Genomic DNA, 14,390 nt, shown 5'->3' with positions numbered 1-14,390 from the left:
TGTCGTTCCGAACGGATGGAAAACTGCATTTGTCCAGCCTATTCCCAACAAAGGCGAACCTTCCTCACCGTCTAATTGCCGACCGATTGCACTGACGTCAATTCTTTCCAAGGTCATGGAAACATTCATAAATTATCAGCTCAAGAAATATCTCGAAGATCGAAAGCTTCTTAATGACCGACAATACATCTTTCGTAGCAATAGGTCCACTATTAATCTCATGGTTCATCTCAGCGAACAGTGAAACAAATCTTTACATAGTTTTGGAGAAAGTAAGATTATTGCACTAGATATTTCAAAAGCGTTTGATAGGGTTTGACATCAGGCTCTCTTATCGAAAATGCGTGCTTTCGGTTTGCATGAATCCCTCCTTCATTGGATTAGTAATAACCTTTCGAATCATTCAATACAAGTTGGTATGGGATGGATTCGAGTCTGAAAACCATAAAATAGATGCTGGCGTGCCTCAGGGCTCTGTATTATCTCCAACACTATTTCTCATTTTTATTAATGATCTATATTCTGCAATTTCTAATCCAATACATTGTTTTGCTGACGATAGTACTCTTAGCACACCCCTCTTTTTCGGATGTGGAACTGCAAGGACAAAATATGATAAGCTCATTAAATTCCGACCTAAACACCATTGTACAATTAGAAATAAGAAACCGCGTGGAATTTAATGCTTTGAAAGCGCAATACTGTCTTCTATCGTTAAAGCGAAATATACCTCACTTGCCATTATCCATAAATGGCACTTGCATCGAGGAAACTGAACAAATCAATATTCTCGGTATGTGTATCACCAACCACCTTTTGTGGAACAATCACATACGCGATGTCGCCAAAAATTCCGCAAGAAGTTTGGGTTTTCTAAGGCGATGCAAGAAGTTTTTCTCCCCCTTTGATCTGGCTTTTATTCACGTCAAAAACTTGAGTATAACTCCCGTAACAGGGCTGGTGCTCCTGCAACTTACTTAAGCCTCTTGGATAGTATTAAACGTAGAGCATTTAGATTGATTGGTCATATTACCATCATAAGATCATTAACGTCAATTGAACATCGTCGAAATGTTTCTTGTCTCACCCCTTCTACCGTTATTTTATTGTTTTATGCTCTAGAGAAATAGCCAGCTGGATTCCCCACCTTAAACAGTCCAACCGTAATATTTTAGCTTCTAGGAATGCTCATCAATATACCCTCGAGCCCAACTTCGGTCGTACTGTCAAGTACAGAGATTCGTTCTTTAGCCGTACTATGCGAATGTGGAATTCCACGCTGCACTCTGTCTTTCCCAACTATTGCAGTATTCAGGAATTCAAAACAATGTGCACCGACATCTCCTTTCAACCCCTCTCTCCCTTTCCTAATGCTCACACTTTGAGTGTGCGCTTATTATAAAAAAAATGTTATTCTATTCTACTTAATAAAACTTTATTAAGAATTTTTTAATCAATACAAATAATATTGTTCTCTCGAAAATTTCTACCATAATAGTTAGGTTTTTTTAACAATAAAAAAAACACAACAAATTAGTTCAACTTGTTAAATTTGTCGATAGAAAACTACTTAGACTGCAATTATTTACTTCATGCTCTGCTAAGTTATTTAAATGAAAATACGCGTTGGTAAGATATCAGTTGCATAGTTTTTGAGAACACTAATAGAAAAATTTCAATGTCAATGTATAGTAACCTTCAAATTTAATTATGCATTTTACATATTTATCTTTTATACATAAGGAAACTTCTTATTAAAAAAAAGGAAATTCTTGTCGAGTGCCAAGAAAAAAGTTTAAAAATTTAAGCAAAGGCAATTTTTACAAATAATTGCTTTCAAAAATGTATTTTTTGAATAAAGAAAAGATGCTTTTTTGTGAGGCTTCGAAAACAACAGGAATAAGAAATATAACTTGCACCATTTTTGTAGTTACTTTATAGTGAGTTAAAGCCTTAAAGTTAGTTTTACTTGTAAATCCAGGCTATTCAAAATTAAAATTCTTAGTGGAAAGCCTTTTACACATTAAAACTCACTAGAAAATATTTGAACGGGTGAATAGTGATGTAGTCTAAAAGCGTAACGTAAATCTCTAAACGTGTGTGAGTTAAAATGCCTGTATGAAGACATTTTAACTTAAATTACATAACTCTTATAAATAACTACTAGGGCACATTAAAATCTTATCAATCAAATGTGTAATTCTTTTTTCAATACTCAGTTGAAATATTTATATCATTTTATATGCAATTCCTGTCTTACTAAAATCTCATATTAACGTTAACTTTTTATGCTAAAACGGTTTTCAACCAACACAAAACTATAAAACGGTTTGTTAAATTTTATATATATTAAAATAAAGGCAAAAAGGCACAAAACTATAAAACGGTTTGTTAAATTTTATATATATTAAAATAAAGGCTCATAACAAATGTAAATTTCGGAAAACTAAGTAAGATGCTTAAATTATTTATATTGTAACCTGAAGACAAAGATTTTTTCTTTGGCAGTGACACAATTATGTTTTGAGAAATACACAAATGTGCTTAAATACGTATTTAAATCAATCATTTTCTAAGAATTTTAAGTTAAAAGTAAATACAAAAAAATAGCCTATTTTCAGTTTCATCGGACACAAATTTCTTCGCTTGCTTCTCACCACCATCTCCGTTGACTCTTCCATTTTTGTTACAGTTTCATAAGTTTGTATCGGCGTTCATTAACTCAAATAAATATTAAATAATAAACTACTCTTGAATCTACTCGGAATCTTCTTAAACCAATAAACAATAATAATAAAAACAAACCTTTATATCAAGTCTTTTCTTCTAAGTTCAATAATAGTTAAATAAATTTGAAGATGCCCAAAAACTTAAATTTTAATACAAATTTCAATGAACACGTTTAAGTCATCTTAATATTACGTAATAACTTGTAAAGTAAAATCACTAAAAATTTAACAATGTTTAACATTTTTATTAGTTTGAAAAGGATAATATCTTGCTAACATATTAGGGTAGATCTGGCCAAAAATTCACAGTGAATTTCATTGCAACCGGTCTTTTTTTATTACGTATACCTAACAATTTTTTTTTTAAATCCAAAAAATGTTGTTGGAATGTGTTAATTTCTTTTACAAACTTGTTGCTATTCATATTTAAAATCATTTATAATTATGATGGAATTCAAAAAGCAGTTGAATATGTTTAAATATCATATTTTAAATAAAGATGCATTCCTACTTAATTAGTTGTTTTTGAAAATCAAACAAAACACAATAAATAACAAATAATCTCAAAAACCCTATAATTGTTTGAAACTCTTATGAAATGCTTATGTTTTGCTCTTTTTGGTTCTCACCAAATAACTCTATGAATGATAAAACATAAATTAAATGAAAATATTCAAATATTTTAAGTTATTTTCTTTTTTTAAGATTTCCTAATAAAATTCAAATTTGACATAACACGCCCCCATACGGTGGTAATTATATTAAAATTTTGAATTGAATTCAAGAATTAAAATCACAGAAGCTTAATTTAACCACAACATAAATTAACACAAGAAAATTTAAACGTTTTGTTGTTTATTTGATGAAGGTCTATAGTTAGAAGAAAGGTGTCTCTATATCGCCTGAGAGTCTAGAATATTTTTCAATATATGTTGGAATTAATGATTCCAAACAAATAACAAATAGTTGATATAGAATCCAACAATTTATGACAACCAACATAGTTCTTACCATTTTTCTTTTTTTACTTTTAACAAAAGAGGCTTCTTTTTTTCTCAAATTACTATCAAAATCAAACTAGAAATAATGTGACTCCATTTAAAATGGACTCCCCCTAGAATGTTAAATTTTGAATTCTCTCCTTGTTAAGGTTTACCATGGGTATCTTTTTAAACAGTAATAGACAACCTAATTTACATACAATATTTGTGTATTTCGATGGAAAAAAACTACACATAAAGAATCGATGCTTATACAATTTACATTATTTATTATGGTAAACTCGAGGGAACAAGAAAAAAGTAAGTGTTAATTTATGCCAACTCGAACTCAAAGACAGAGGTTAATGATGGTTGAAGACATCAGTGGACACTGGACTCGGCAGTGGGCACAACACCATCAACACACTGAAACGGCCGGCCGGTCGGCCCCAAAAGAATTAAACGATAAGAATACTAATTGTGTTACTCTAATAGTCAAATAACAATAATTTAAAATGCAATTGGTATATTGGGCTTTAAATTTTAAAAAGAATTTAATACATGATGGGTACCTGGTTGTATATTTTCTGGGTAGTTTGTTGATGTTTAAGTAACGTTATCGATAAACTACAGAATTAGGACAGGAAATGTAACGCATTGTGGTTATCGTCGTAGTCTTTGTCGTTATAAGATACAAAAGAAGACGTTTTGATGTAGAATTAGGTAAAGTTATCGTGAACTTATCGTTGTCGCAAAGGAAAGGAAAATCATGTATACTTTCCAACAGTGTTAAGAGTTGATGTTAAGGCATTCAGATTCAAGTAACAAGGTTAATTTAAATGATAAAAAGACTTAAATGGATAGGATTTATGTACATACAATTGATCATACCCGATAGTTAAGTTCCATTTATTACCATCCTCCTATACCCACTTTTAACATTTCTCGTTCAAAGTTTACATTTCTCTTAATATAATTTGCATACAACATTTATTTATTTAAATATTTAGCACCCAATAGTTCAATAAAAACTAAACAAAAAAGTAAAATGGAATTTAAATAAAATCAAAGAACAAGTTGATTTTATGTTCACGAAAACATATCATCGAACAGATCAACTTGATTTGCACTAAAGTTAGTTAATAGTGTGTTTTTCCAATAAGTTTAATGTGTTTCTGTTTAATTCTAATTGTATCTATTTATTTATTGTTTTTTTATTTTCTTTGTATAAAATTTAATGTATTTGATTGTTAATTTCTTTGATTGGTACTCAAATTAACATAAACAAAGTGTATCAGGTTTTATTTATGACCCCAAGCTTCAATAAAAAGTAAACTAGAACTACAAACAAACAAACAAGTTTGCTTGTCAGTTCTTTTGTTTCAACAGGTCTAATGGAGTGGAGGAAAAAATATTACTTTACTTATATAAAGTTTTGAAAAAATAAAGCTCCTTATTGCCTAAATGCATTAAGATATTGAAAATAGAATAAGGATATTTGAGGTAGTCATAACATTAATTAAATGCATTTTTAATGGTTTCTGGTAATGTTAATGGAGCCGAATATTGCTGCGTTATGTTGTTTGTTTTTCTTTTACAGTTTGAAGATGGAAAAATGTGTATAAAACAGTTCAGTGTTTTCAATTGTTGTTTTCTTGTTTTAAAACAAAAGTTGTCAATTGCAAATTTATACAAAAATTATTAAAAATTGGCAACAACTTTTCCGTATGATAAAATAAGTTTGATTTAAAAGTTTTGTTTTTGCTTGCGAGATTTTTAGTCGAAAGCCAATTTTTACCAATTTTGATATAATTTTTCGAAGTTTTTATTTATTGTATAAGACAGCACAGATTTGATTTTTATAACAGAATGCTAAATACCCCCCCCCCCTGGTATATTATTTTGTTTTAATTTTCGTAGGATTTCCCTTGAATTTAAAAACTATCGTATTGTGTTTATATATGAAAATAAATTTTGTATTTTACTGATTTAAACTTTGTTACTAAAAGTTACTTTTCTGAGAGCAAATGCAAATATTCAAGTTCCTAAGAGGAAACTTTGAATAAAAGATCTTAGAACTCGTCTTAAATTACATTGTATTTTTTTGTTGCAAACAAATATAAAACCTATAAACTGAACTAGAAAAAGATTCTGCAACGTGTTGTTTCTGAGTGTTACACTAAAGTTTCTTCCCAACTTATTTGTTAACCTTAATTTGTTTTTATTAAATTTAAAAAAAAAATTATGTTCATACATTCTATTTCCTTAAATTCGAGAACCAACATTTTTGCTCCCTACAATTTTTAAGTTTTGTTGACTCCTTGAAGATCAACATACTTTCAAAAGGTTTCACGCAAAACATTAATTTTTAAAATGTGTCTTCTAGCATCAGCTCCAATCTGCACGTAAGCAAACTTTTATTGATAATAACAATAGACTTCCGAAAATTAAGACTGAAAAAAAAAATACTTTAAAAGAAGCCAGAAAAAACAGATTCTCTTTTGCTTATCTTTTAAAAAGTCATTTTTTCTTGTGAACTTTTCATTTTCTGGGTTTCTGTATCTATATTTTTTTAGCATTTTTCGCATCTATATAAATGCCAACAAGAACAGAATATAATATTATTTTGTTTATTTTTTTCAACAAAATTTCTTACATTTCTATGTGAAATGCACCAAAAATAATTTAAATAACTGTATCTTATCCCTTATATGTGGGAATTTGTTCATATTTAGGGAGTCGTCCAATTAGACGATTATTTCGCTGGACGACAATGTTCTACAATAATCTAATAACTAAAGTCAATTCACATTAGTGTGCCCACTACTAATAATTTTTAATAAATCTCTCTGTACTGGCGTATTTCTTTATGAGTAGAAGTTCTCATACATAAGTCCTATTTACAAAGCTGGTCCAAAAAATCTTGTAACAAATTACCGCGCTATAACTAAGCTATCTGCAATACCTACATTATTTGAGCTTATAGTAAAAGATTGTTTGTATTTGTTAGTATAAAAGTGCATATTTGCGTTAAACAAGATGGGTTTATGTCAGGCAAGTCTACTTCAACAAATCTCATGCTTTATTGTAAATATGTCGTCGATTCATTAGAATCTAGTTATCAGGTAGATACTATCTACACAGACTTTATAAAAGCATTTGATTCTATTTGTTATGAAATTCTTCTAGCTAAACTTCGAGCTTTTGGCATTCACGGATTGCTTCTGAAAAAAATTGTGTGAAATTGGGGAAATTCTTCTCTAATATCATACAAGCTTCATCAGGAGTTCCTCAAGGTTGCCATCTGGTACCACTTCTTTTCACTATATATGTTAATGATATCCCCTTTCTTCTTAAAAATGCATCTTGTTTGATGTTTGCTGATGACATGAAAAATTTTCTTTGTATCAAAAATAGAATTGATCAGCAAAATCTTAAAAATGATTTAAATGTTTTATCTGATTGGTGTGATAGAAATACCCTTCCATTGAATATCACAAAGTGTAATGTGTTTACGGCACATCGTATTTTAGTTCCCATGATTCACAACTACCATATGTTTCGTTACATATAGATTATGTAATTGCAAGGGCTAATTCAATGCTTGGTTTCGTCAAGCGAAACTGCAACGAGTTTTCTAACCCTTATGCTCTGAAATCAGTGTACATGTCAATAGTTCGTCCGATCCTTGAGTATTGTTCAATTGTTTGGTGTCCTTCTACTTCCATTGGCATAACTCGTATTGAAAGAGTTCAAAAGGCTTTCACAAAATTTGTTGTTAGGCAACTGAAATAGAGAATTGATACTCCTTCATATCCGTCAAGATGTGCTTTGATAGGACTTGATTCTTTACAAAAAAGGCGTTCTGTTCAATGTGTACTGTTTGTCCATGATGTATTTTCAAACCGTATCAAATGCCCACAAATCATTTATAATTTTGAAATCTATATTCCGGAAAGAAGATTGCGTCTTCGTTGTTTCTTTAACAATCCTAAACATAGATGTAATTATGGTTGCAACGAACCATTTTGTAGGTGCATACAATTTTTCAACACGTGCTCTTTCTACAAACAGATGTGAATTAAAAATCCAATTGCAAAGAATATTATAAATTAGCTTTAAGTATTTAAATATATTTTAATATAAAAATTGTCAGTAATCTGTAAGATTTATATCCGTAGATGAATAAATAAATAAATAAATATAGTTCTCAGTTTAGCCCTTGAAATATGTAAATGTAAGGTTTAGAAATATACATTAAATAACATTTTTAAGCGCTATTCAAAAACTTATCAATATGTTAAATGTGTGTGCCCCCCCCCCCTCCCCCTGATTGAAAGTCTGAGTAAAAGGCTTCTACTTTAAACTATTTACAACAATATTAAATGCATATACACATCTGTTTACTTTAATTGGATTTAAGGCGACATAAGTTTGTGCGTAATATTTTAATTATTTCTGCGAAATCTTAAAACAGCCTTCTATTTCTGAAATAGTTGATCCTATGAAAAAAAATTGAAAAAAAATGGTATGTTGAACATTTTTGATAACAACAAACATAGTAACAGCTCTAAGAACGAAGATTTTTACAAAAAACCCTATTTTCATAATGTCAATAGAAAGTTATAAGCGAGTTTACAGCTAACGATGTCATCTTATTTCGAGATTGATCTCTTTTTTATGTTATTGTTATGAACTGTCAGTGTGAATATAAATACTAGATCAATTATCAGCAATTTGTATTTATAGTTTGGTTAACACTGTTGTTCTTTTATGGTATTTAAATACAATTGAATATAGGACCACTATTAATTTTTGTTCCAAAAGAAATATTATTTTTCCACTTCATCGAAGAACGTAATTTGTCTTGTTCATTAAAAATTCAACCTTATATGACCTCACACAAAATTGTAAATAATACTTAAAATGTTAAAGAACATTAATTTTGTTTATAACAATAAACTTCAATTACTTAAAAAATAACAACTAAACTGTAAATATACGATTTTTCTTAAGTTTGAACAAAAGGTTTCATTAGTTAAATGATTTCATTAATCATTGTAATAAACTTTTTGCACCTAACCAAAATTTTATGAGTGGGTGCGGTGAACATTTTGTTTATAGCATGAATCTTAAAAAACAAAAGCTATAAAAGTATTTAATGTAAACATTATCGCAAATATAAACGGTTATTTTTTGAGGAGCGAATTGCCTTCTCTTGAGTTCTTCTTTTTCAACAATAAAATTTGGGTTTCTTCAAACGAGATAGGAATACGTTATAAATGTACCCAACTCTTGTACAAACAAAAATAAGACACTCTCATTAAACAGAATCTTTCCAAGCAGTTTTAAGACACGATATAAATTATTCTAACGTTTTTTTGAAAAAAAGTTATAATCATTTAACAACCTCCAAACAGGAGGGAAAAAATATAATTGTAGGTCACTTATATTATATTTAATTCGCCCTATAGCTTCTGTGTTTAAGAAAAAAACCGAAAAAACCGTTCTAACAATAAAATAAAACCGCGCTCACTTTAAGTACCACCGCGCCTTCATCTTTAAAACGAAAAAGAAAAAAACATCCAAAACCATTAAACGAAATAAGATCAAACGAAAAATTCCTGCGTAATATAAATCAAAACTTCCATTTAAAGTTTTTATCATCAAGATCAAAACCGAAAAGAGTGAGAAGGTTCATAACCTGTAATTCTATTGTTTCACCATAGTTAAGGTTAAATATGTAGGTACACTTTTGGCACTATAAAAATAAATATAAAAACACTCACCATCTAAGTATATTCCACTTTTGTAAATTATTGTTGTTGTAAGTTATGCCTTTGAAAGATGCTGTATTCAAGATATCACGCGTACAGAATTTTATTTATTTTTATTGAAATTTTAATCCAAGACTATATGAATCACTTCTAAGATGCGGGTAAAAATATTTATTCTAATCCAACAAAATTGGGTTTGAGATTAAGATCTAACTATAAACTTCAGAAGCATGACAAATGCTCTAACACTCTTTCGATCTTTCGAGAGGACCGCAAAATAAGGGGGATTTTTTCGGTTGCTGTATTGTGATGTCGATATCCTTTGAAATTTTTATTTTGTCAGATACACGATACCCGAATCCTTTCTCTTTTTATTTTTCTTTAGTTAGATTTCTTCAAACAAAAATTTGGAATATCAAAAAAAGAAATATCAACACAAAACACACAATGAACCACCTGAATCTTTTTTTCTTAAATTCTTTTTTGTGGCTCTCTTATTGTTCAATCAGTGGTAATACAAGAAATCTCCATGCATTTGAGAAAGGAGTGGTGCAAGACACAAGACGTCGAAGAAGACAACACTAAAAAAATCTCAAAACCGGCCACGACACCCTTTTATCCACTTGTTGGTGTTTTTTTTTTACTCTTGGATTTCAATGGACATGGACGGAATCAATCACTCAGGTAGATACTTTTTATTTTGTTTTGTTGTCATCAAATATTGACCAATTTTTTGTTGTTGTTACGTTGTTTGAATCACTAATGGTTGAGATAAAGATATGCTGTGACTGAGGCTTTGCACAAGAAGGGACCGATGGGAATGTGATCCCTTTTCTTAATAAAGAAAAACCAACAACCACACTTCCCCAGAAGTTGATCCAGAGGGTTTTTCAAAACACACACGTTTCAGAATACGAACTACGACGACGACAACGGACGTGGCGAATACGACGACTACGAGTTACGATAAATCGACGACGACGACGAAGTTGATGAAGTGGACACCGATCACGGAAAACATTGTTGACCTCGATCGACGTGCTTATTTCTACTTTTACACTCAATCAATGTATAATCGAGGTCAGACACTTGGATAAGTTGAAGAACAATTATTATTGTTGTTGCTGTAATGCGATGCTGGAACGAGATTTACGTAAAGATACTTGTTAACATTTATCTTAACTTCTTTTGTATCACTTTGATATTTTTTTTCTATCTCATGACACACTGTTTTGTTTATTTTAGATACTTTTCTATTGAAAAGATATTATTTCTATTATTATTTTTTATTCTCTTGGGCTTAAGATACTCTTCTAGCTTCTTAAAGATATTGTATCTTTTGATAAAATTAGACAAACTATATTAAAATCGATATTTTGATTGAAAAATAACTTTATTTTACACTTTAAGATGATTTTCATTAGCTTAGATGATTTTTCATCTTTTAGATAATTTTGTATCTTTTAACAGATTTATTATGAAACTTTGTTTATAAACACCTTATTATCGTTAATTACCATTCACCTGTTGTATTGAATGGTTGCAGTATATAAAAGACACGGTAATACCGTCGTCGCGACACGCGCAGGTTAGTTTGGCCGTGACAAAGGTTCGTTGTAAACTAAATGAAGTTGTGCAGTTGAAGCTGAGCTCAGAGAACCAGAAGCAGCTAATAGTAGAAAACCTGATGTGTTTTGTTTCAATTCCATTGCTTGACGTATAACACCTGGATGAAAACGGTACAAGTCAGGTTTGAACCGCTAAGGTCTGTTCTGTTAACAATTTACAGTACTTCAGATACATCAAAACGGTTCAATCTGTTATTTATTGAACAGACTATGGAATTAGAGTATCTTTTAGTTTGTTTTTGTTGATCTTTTCTTTTGATCGTTTGTTTCGCATTCGTGCTCATTCAATTATCTAACATGCCGGTTTCTTATAGAGGTTTGGATTTGCAAAACTTGTGGTGTGTCATCCACTTGCTTCGTTTTTGGTTTTTGTTGTTTTTATTGTATTGGGAGCGGTTATAAGATTAGTATCCATCCATGCATCCAGATACTTTGTTGAAGCATTATTTTTGTTGTGTTTGATGATGGACGAAGAAGATGACCGTTTTATTTTTGTTTTGTTCAAAATGTAAATTTAAGATTGTGCATGGGATAAGACTACATTTTCGAATCAGACGAGTTAAAGAGTTTTCGAATTGTGTGTTAAAACTGCAAAAAAGTTGCAGGCAAAGGTTTTATAGGTTGGATTATTCTATCTTCTACACATTATAGTTTGGTTTCAATGGAGATTGGAGACTATGATAAGTGTTACTCTTTTCATATACGTAGCTTGTAACATATGGAAAATGATGTTAGAAAAAATTCGAGCTGCTTACGAGTATATAATGGATTCATAAGATTGTGAGTACCTTTACGAAAGGTGATATTATGTATTCGATACATTGAAGGTTATCGGTCTTGAAGTTTGTATAAAAAATCAGCACGAATAGGTCACATGATTCTTGGTCTTTTAATGAGAATTTTGAAAATTTAATATGAAGAAATGTGTCAAAAATGTATTAAATTAAATCAATAAAATATTTTTTTAGAAGTACTTTCATGAAAGTAAGAAAAGCTGTCTGCGAATGATAAATGTATTAACAGCAATATTTTAATGGGATGAAACAGCTTAAAGATAAGTACCATTCTTTTTTTCTAAGACAAATTATGTTAAAAATTAAGCTTTAACAGATTCCAATAGTTTTTTGTAAAATACAATTTTCGACTAAATTTTTATATTTTATATTATGTTCAAATGACATATGCATTCAAGAGGACACAAGCGTGGACAGGTTTTTCTCAAAACCTCTGTCTATCAACTCCTACTCTCACCTCCCCGAGGTGAATATCGAGTGCCTAGTAACTCAACTAGAGATTGGGTTCCAACACCAGTAGAAAGTTGTTGGTGGAAGCAAACAAATAAGGGGGAGAGGTGTTTCCACTACGGCAAATCTTCTTATCAAGACGGCAGCGGGAGAATTCCCGAGATGGAATCAACGGAGCTGTCTGAAGTTTCAGTAAGGTTGAAGTACTTAGTGAACACCTTTTAGGACTTCTACGACTCATTCGGAGCTTAGGCCTATAAGAAGTGGTTTATCCGGATCCCTTACCTTAAAGTTATGCTTAGGATTTGGTCCTCAAGGTTGGGGGTTGTGCCGTTGGGGTAAATTCCTGGCAGCGTAAAAGCTTTCATAGTTGCGAAGCACCAACAAGCCTCGGATACGGACGGATTTACTGTTGACAATCAACGCAAACGAATAAAGGACAACGAACTTCGGATATTCACGTGGAATGTTAGGTCCCTTAAGAGACCACGTGCGGCTTAAGAATTAGTGGAGGCCCTAGAACGATATAAAGCAAATATCACCGCCATCCAGGAAATACGATGGGATGGGCCGGGCAAAAAGAGAATAAAAACCGCGATATTTATTATGGTAACTGCTACCGAGAAAATTAACAGCGCTAATTTGGATGCTGCTTTGTCATTGAAACCAGATTAAGGCAAGAAGTCTAAAGCTATGGGTGCATCATCGAGCGCCTCATGACCATCCGCATCAAGGCTAAATTCGGCAACATTAGCCTTATATGCGCACATGCCCCCACAGAAGAGAATGATTACAATATTAAGGATATGTTTTTCGAGTTCTTGGACACAACATATGTGAGCAGTGTCCTAGATACGATATTATAATTTTAATGCCAAGCTAGGAAGGGAAGCTATCTTTGGTTTAATAATCGTGAAAAACAGGCTGCACGATAACAGTTCCGAAAACGGATTCAGGCTCATTGATTTTGCTGCGGTGCAAAATGTGATGGTAGCCAATACACTTTTTCCATACTTTAACAGATACAATGAAACTTGGAGTTCTACAGATCAATCTACAGCCAACCAGATTGACCATATTGCGATCGTTACGCTTCCAACATCATGGTTGTCCGAACTATCCCGGGTACTAACATCGACTCAGACCACTACCTTTTTCTAGCCAAGCTAGCGCTTCGGGTTTCTAGACCCAAGGCAAAAAGGGAGATGCTGGAAGAAGATACAACGTTGAACGGCTACAATCGCAAGAGATCGTCAAATCCTCCTAAGACCGACAAATAAGCTCTCTAGATGTTCTCTGCCACCAACGCAACCTATTGAGATCAGAGAAACGTCCTCTGTCGTGCTGGGTTTCATACAACCACCAACAAGGAACCCCTGGTTTTATGAGGAATGTCGGCAGGCTTATGCAGCCAAACAACATGCACGCAGAGTGGTATAGAACGACATGAGCTCTATGAGCAGAAGAGGTAAGAGGAACACTGACTTCTGAAGAGGAAAAAGAGAGAGTATGAGAAGCGTGGGGTCGTACAAGTGTGGTTTTAGACCAGAAAAGTCTATCAAATGATCACATTATGGCAGATCTTGGAAAAAAAAAAAAAAACAAATAATATCAAATCGATACATAACATCTTTCCATCGATTTCGAGGCAGCATTTGACAGTATCTACAGGGACGAGCAGTATAGAGCCATGTCTAGTTTTTGCATCAATGCAATTGAGTAGCAAAGCCATTTCTCGAGGGATAGTGACATCGGGAAGATATATTGGGTCGAATCCATGCATGTGTTTTACTTGCGACATAATATATGAACTATTTGGCAAGTTTTGCATTCGCAGAAAATCTGAACTCGAGATTTAAATCAAACATAACATTACGATTGTAGAGAAGTTGAAAAAAGTGGGTTCCCATTTCCGTTCGTCTTTCTGTATGATCTAGCCTCTACAGCCCATTGCATTGCGTCGATTGATTTGAAATTTGAAATTAAAGTTCTGAGTCGATTCGCGTTAAAATCCAATTCACGGTTTTTTTCT

At 31.8% G+C, this 14,390-nt stretch overlaps 1 protein-coding gene across 2 annotated transcripts in view; it reads right to left on the bottom strand.

The window, feature by feature from the left end:
• The window catches only part of LOC129953770 (cadherin-99C), a 284,004-nt gene extending 272,921 nt beyond the window's left edge, over positions 1-11,083 (bottom strand). For both annotated transcript variants that reach the window (XM_056067225.1, XM_056067226.1), the window contains exon 1: positions 9,499-11,083. The gene's annotated coding sequence lies outside the window, so the exon portion shown is untranslated. The remainder of the gene's footprint in view (positions 1-9,498) is intronic.
• Positions 11,084-14,390: the final 3,307 nt, after the last annotated feature.

The sequence above is a fragment of the Eupeodes corollae genome, chromosome 1, assembly GCF_945859685.1.
Source record: "Eupeodes corollae chromosome 1, idEupCoro1.1, whole genome shotgun sequence".
NCBI lineage: Eukaryota > Metazoa > Arthropoda > Insecta > Diptera > Syrphidae > Eupeodes > Eupeodes corollae.
This window is presented reverse-complemented; position numbering and strand designations above follow the sequence as displayed.